Consider the following 7,229-nt stretch of genomic DNA (forward strand, 5'->3'; position numbering starts at 1 on the left):
AATCCAAGCTTGCTGAAAACCCATATCACAAATCCATTCGGACCATTCTCAAGCGTGCGATTCCCAGCTTTTGACGTATAGTTTCAACGAAATCACCGTGTCTTTTCCTTCAACTCCCAATCTTGTACAAGAAGAATATGACCCGACATTCAAATACAACTAGCCCAATTGCCACAATGGTTTTCAACAACTTAAGCTCCGTTTGTTTCGTTGTAAAACGATTTATGAAAAATATTTTTTGTATTTTTGGGTGTTTAGTGCGACGTAAATAATAGTCAACGGAAAATATTTTCTCTTTGAGCATCTCATTCTCAAATTGACGGATCCTACAGAGACTTGCCTAGGTTCCCGCCGAGACTTGACCGAATCCGCCCGGGACTTAACCGGGACCCGCCTGGGACCTGCTCAGGACCCCATCGGGACCCACCCGGGACTTGACCCCACCCGGGACCTGACCTGATCTGCTCAAGACCCGCCTAGGACTTAACCGGGACCTGCCTGGGACTTGCCTGAAACCTCGTTGGGACCTACCCCAGACTTGACCGGGAACCACCCGTGACTCGCCTGAGACCCGCCCGGGACCCACCTGAAACTTGCCCTGGACCCTGTTGGGACCTACCCGGGACATGACTGGGATCCGATCGGACCTGCCTAGGACCCCGCCAAGACCTGACCGAGACTTGCTTGGGACCTGACTGAACTTGCCTGGGACTTGACCAGGACCCACCCGGGACTTGATCGGGACTCGCCCAGGACACGCCCGGGACCCTGCCGAGACCTACCTGGGACTTGCCTGAGACTTGACTAGGACTCGCCCGGGACCTCACTGGGACCTATCCGGAACCCTCCTAAGACCCCGCCGAGACCTACACGGGACCTGCCCGGGACTTGATTGGGACTCGCCCAGGACTCCGCTTGGACTTGCCCGGAACTCGCCCGGGACCTACCCGGGACCCCATCGAGACTTGACTGAGACCCGACTAGTCCTGCCCAGGACCTGCTCAGGACACCGCCGGGACTTGATCGAAACCCGCCCATGAATTGACTAGGACCCGACCGGACCCGCTGGGACCCGACCAAGGCTCGCTCGGAACTCGTTGGAAAATATTTTCGGCGGAAAACATTTTCCGGTATTTGACAATACAGAACATCAAGCGGATCCCCGACATCGGAAAATGTTTTTAGTAGAAAACATTTTCCTGGAAAACATTTTTCGGTATTTGGTGTGTACGCAAAATCATATTAAACACTAAATTACGAAAATGTCCATGTCGGGTCTTGGGCGGGTCCTCCCAAGGTCTCGGGCTGATCCTGATGGGGTCTCAATAGGATCTAGGTGGGGTCCGAGCAGGTCTCAAGTGAGTCATAGTTGATAATTTTCAGTTGTGAATAAAAATTACATTTTATAGGTTAATATGATTAAATGAAAATATAAAAAATAACAAGATTTTCCGTGCGTGCTAAACGCGGAAAAAAATTTTCATCGTAAAACATTTTCCTGTAAAATAACTTTCCTGAAAATATTTTACGTCGAAACAAACAGAGCCTTAATTAGATCCAATAATGTGTATGAAACGGCCACTTTGCCAAAGACTTTGAGTCATGCTAGTGAAGTCTTTTTAGTTTTCCGCCAAAAGACTTGTAACAATTCCTTTTGGCCCACTTCTCACGCGTTCAAGATATTTCGTATCAACAGGTCAAGGACTCAGGCCTTGTTGGTTAAACAACATTCTACTCCCACACACTATTCACTTCATTTTTTTTTTTCATTTTTTTTTTTCAAAAAAATCAACATAAAAACATTCTCACTTTTATATTACATTATTCACTTTTTATATCACATCATTTCTTTTTACGACTATTCAAATAAAAAAATCGCCACAAAACAATTTTTTTTTTTTTTTTAATTTACTTTTCAATACCACTTTTTCACTTTTCTACACCAATCATTATTTTATTTTTTAATTTTTTTTGTTGTGAATTCCCTTGTCGTTTAACAAACAAGGCCTCAATAACTTGTGCCTTGAAAATTCAAACTTCCAAATTCTTAACTCTTAAGTGAGCCCTACCAAAAGCACACATAATACTCTGTATCTTTCCTCACAAATACTCTGCTAAGTGGGCCGCTACTAACTTTGTGTTTGGAAGCATTCTCAATACTACCCCAATTTTCTCTTCTACTAAGATCAATAGTGGGAAGGATCCATATATATCCCTTCCCGTACACTGGCTTGTAGTGAGCTCTGAAGAAGATGATGACGAACAAAATGACAATCAATCTTAATATGTTTTGTCCCTTCATGAAAAATATCGTTATGAGCAATCTGAATAGCACTCTTGTTGTCACAGTATACAGGAGTATCAGAAGAAAGAGAGACACCCATATCCTATAACAGTCATCGCAACCAAAGAAGCTTCGCAGTAGTGTCAGCAAGAGCACAATATTTTGCCCCGGTGCTAGAACGAGCAACAACAGTCTGTTTCTTACTTCCCCAAGAGATAAGTGAGGTGCCAAGTAGGAAACAATAACCAGTGGTAGCGCGAAGCTCTGTTGGATCACCCGCCCAATCAGTATCAGTATAAGCATGCAGTTGTAGAGGAGACTGAGAGGAGAAATAAAGCCCATGAAATAATGTCCCCTTCAGGTACCAAAGAATGCATAGAACAGCTGAGAAATGAGTGGGGCGAGGAGCAGCCATAAATTGACTCATCTGATGGACAAAGATAATGAGATATCGTGTCAAGTGACGAAGGTAGACAAAACCGCCAACTAAATGCGATATAAGGTAAAATCGTGAAGAGGCTCACCATCAGAGAGTGAGGTATTAAGCCATTGTGTCAACAATCTTACTGTTTGTGAGATTGGCCCTAGAATGTAAATCATATATATACTTGGCATGTGTTAAATAATAGGGTTAAATACTCCAAACCCTCATAGGGTTTCCCAACTTTATTTTTCCCCCCTAGGGTTTCATCTTTATCACAGGAGGTCCCTGTGGTTTTGATAAATGACCAAGTTAGTCTATCCATTAGTTGACCGTTATGACTGACATGTGGACCAATCAGATGCTGACACGTGGCACATATTAAATTTTTTAATTTTTTTTTAAAATTAAAAAAAAATTGGGGGTGGCTTTTTTATTCCTTTTTTTTTTTTTTTTTTTAACATTATTTTAATTTTTTAAAAAATTAAGTAGGTGCCACGTGTCAACATCTGATTGGTCCACGTGTCAGTCATAACGGTCAACTAACGAATGGACTAACTTGGTCATTTATCAAAACCACAGGGACCTCCTATGATAAAAATGAAACCCAGAGGAGAAAAAATAAAGTTGAAAAACCCTAGGGGGTTTGGAGTATTTAACCCTAAATAATAACCATCAGAAGAAGAGGAGATCTCAAGACCAAGAAAATAGCTGAGAGAGCCAATATCTTTTATCTCAAAGTGCTGACTGAGAAACTGTTTAAGTTCCCAAATACCAGTGATAATCATGTCATTAACATATAATAGAAGAAGTATGGTACCCCGGTCTGTGCGGCAAATAAACAAGGCTGAATCATAAGAACTGATGGAGTAGCCAAGGCGAGAGATAGTGGCGCTAAACTTAGCAAACCATGCTCGAGGTGCTTGTTTGAGTCCATATAGAGGTCGATGAAGACGACAAACCTTGTTTGTAGGATGAGGTAATCCAAGAGGTGGCTGCATATAGACTTCTTCACTTAAATCACCATTAAGGAAGACATTTTTGACATCCATTTGACAAAGTGACCAATGTCGAGAGGCTGCAATAGCCAACAAAGCACACACAGAAGAAAGGCAAGCAACTGGAGCAAAAGTTTCCTCATAATCCATACCATATTCCTGAGTAAAACCTTTGGCCACAAGTCGAGCCTTGTACCTGTCAACAGTACCATCGGAACAAGTCTTGATTTTGTCCCCCACTTACACCCAACCATAGATTTTCCAAGAGGTAAGTCAACCAAATCCCATGTATTGTTCTTGCGTAAAGCATCAAATTCCTCTTTCATCGCAGCCTGCCAAAAAGGGTTAATGGAGGCCTCACGAAAAGAGTGAGGCACATGCAAGGTAACTAAGGCATGAAAGCAATGAAAATCCTATAAATGGGATGGGAGAGATCTTACTCGGGTGGATCGACAAAGGTCAGGTGGTGGAGTGCAGACTGGATCCTCGGATGGAACAGAACTTGGGAAGGCAGGCGAAGGACTTGAGGATGCAGGCGAAGCGGCGTCGAGGGCATCAGAACCTGGTGACGTAGGCGAAGCAGCATCGAGGGCATCAGATGACTGCAGTTCGAGCGAGAGAGACTCTAGCAAGACATTGGTGGTGGGAGTAGGAGAAAGAGGAAACTCAAAAAGGGTAGTAAAGGGAGGGAATGATGGGATCCCGTTGTGAAGACGACGAGACACAGGATCATAACACCGGTAGCCCTTTTGTTCCACTCCATATCCAAGAAAACAACACAACCAAGAACGAGGCTCGAGTTTGGTGCACTCATGTGGCTGGAATAAAACAAAACAGGCAGAACCAAAGACACGGAGATGGTGATATGAAGGGATAGAGCCAAACAACTGCTCGTGAGGAGTGCAATTATCAAGGATAGGGGTAGGCAACCTATTGATCATGTAGACAATCGTGAGAGTGGCTTTACCCCAAAACGGGGTAGGAACAGATGTGGAAATGAGAAGAGCACGGACAGTGTCTAAAATGTGCCTAAGTTTACGTTCAGCTCGGTCATTTTGTTGTGAGGTGCCTGGACACGACAAGTGAGGAACAATGTCATAATGTTTGAGAATAGCTTGAAAATCATGTTGAGTTTATTCTAAAGCATTATCAGAACGAAAAGCTTTGATGGGTTTTGAAAATTGGGTTTCAATCATTTTGGCAAAAGTACGATAAATGTCCAATAATTCAGAAGGAGATTTCATTAAAAACACCCAAGTGTAACGAGAGAAATCATCAACAAAAATAACAAAATAACGTGAGCCACTCATACTAGCAATAGGAGAAGGTCCCCAAACATCAAAATGAATTAAAACAAAAGAAGCAGTAGCATCAGCCTCACTATTATTAAATGGCAAAGCCGGTTGTTTACCAAGTTGACATGAACTACAATCAAAAGAATTATTAGAAACTGAGCCTAACAAACCCTTTGAAGCTAAAAATTGAACGCGAGAAGCAGATGCATAACTAAGACGCGAATGCCAAAGTGCAAGAGATGGTGATGATGAAGAGGGAGCAGTAGAGACGCCTGTGGCAGGGAGATGTAAGGATGAGAGTTCGAACATACGTCCAATTCTACGCCCGGTCCCAATGGTTTGACTCGTACGAGGATCCTGTACATGCACACTAGAAAAGTCAAAAACAAGTCTATATCCAAGTTCACATAGTTGGCCAATAGAAAGAAGATTGAAGGACAATTCAGGCACATGAAAAACTTCAGAACAGAAAGGGAAGATGTATTGATAGTGCCTAAATTTTTAATAGTCATAATGGAGCCATCAGCTGTGCGAATCAATGAGGAATGAGGTGAAGGTATAGATGTGGTAGAAGAAGTAGGGTGAGGTGTCATGTGATTACAACAAGTAGAGTCAAAGAGCCAAGGGGAAGAGCTACCTGGCAAAACTGAGAGGATAGAGGAAGATGCATTACCAGAATGAGATAGGATGACCTGATTGACTATTGTCTCGAAGTTAGCTGCAGTTAAGGTCACGCTGGATCCTGATGCGTGGCCAGAGGGAGCAACTGAAGAGAGAGCAACTGGAGATGAAGCAGCTGAAGATGAACCACTCTTAGTATAAGCAACTGTTGCTGTGGGTGCATTAGATCTTCCCTTATGCCAACACTTGTCAATCGTGTGCCCTCGACGTTGACAATAGCGACAGTAATTGTTATCGCGAGACTTAGGAGGGAGTCGAGGAGTACCTGACCTGTCATAATACTCTCATTGGAATGGCGAGGAGCCAAAGGATGGTGCAGCCAATACTGTATGACTAGGTTGAGAGCGTATAGTCTGGGATCTAGTCTTGGCACAGACAAGTTCAAAGATGGCAGTGTCCAAAGTGGGAAGAGGAGAACGATGTAAAAGTTGCACACGAACAGGCTCAAAATCATCACACAAGGCCATCAAAAATTGGTGAAGGCGATGTTGATCTCTACGGGTAACATACATCTCAGCATCAGTGAAATCCTTTCAAATAGGATTAGAAACATCAATTTGGTTCCATAAGAATTGCATGCGAGCAAGAAAATCATTTATACTCTAATCAGATTCCTGCCTCAGATGGAAAAGCTCAAACAGAAGCTGATACTCGTGAGCACCATCTACAAAAGAATAACGAGAAGCAAGCATATCCCAAGCACCCTTTGCTTCATCAAAGCTGCCAAAGAGCGCATAAATAAATGGGATAGTGGTATTACGGAACCATGTAAGAATCTGATGATGCTTGCTATCCCAATCAATAAGATGAGTGGTAAAAGCCTCATCTGGCTCAGAAGATCCTGGCATTTTGACCTCTCTAGTCACATAAAGCCAAAGCTTGTGGCCTTTAAGAAAGCTACACATAGATTGAGACCACACCATATAGTTTGTGCCATCCATTACAGTCTGAACATGATGAATAATCTCGTTTTGGGCCATCTAGAAAGCTCAAAAGCAAAAACAGACCGCAAATATGAAATCAGGACTAAAAAATAGCTAAGAAAGCACTTCGTCAACTCTGGAAGTCAACAAAAAGTCAACGGTCAATTGGTCAAAGTCAACGTTGACGTGGCACAACTGACGTGGCAAGGACGGGCTTGATATTGCTGATGTGGCACTTAGGGCTGAGTGTGGCACTAGTGATGTGGCAATCAGGGCTGACGTGGCTCTCTTGGTGTGTTAATTATGGATGACGTGGCAGTTGGAGCTTTTGGCGCATGTGGACACGCGCGACTGAGGCGGTGTGTGGATCTCATGCGCAGAACTATGAGTGGCGTGTGAGGGTGCGTGACTTATTGGATCTGGATTTTGGTTGCAGTTCTGGAGTCACCAGGAGCAAATCTATTGATCAGGGGCCTAAGAGAAGTAATCAGACCACTGTGGTGGCTAGTTGCAGAACGGCAATGGCAGAATTGCCGAAACTTTGGGCGGCGCGTGAGGGCGCCGATAGGGCTATGTGAGGCGGCTCTGTGACGGTTGACTTCTGAGATTTCAAGCGGTATAGTGATC

This window comes from Corylus avellana, chromosome ca2, assembly GCF_901000735.1.
Source record: "Corylus avellana chromosome ca2, CavTom2PMs-1.0".
In the NCBI taxonomy this organism is placed as follows: domain Eukaryota; kingdom Viridiplantae; phylum Streptophyta; class Magnoliopsida; order Fagales; family Betulaceae; genus Corylus; species Corylus avellana.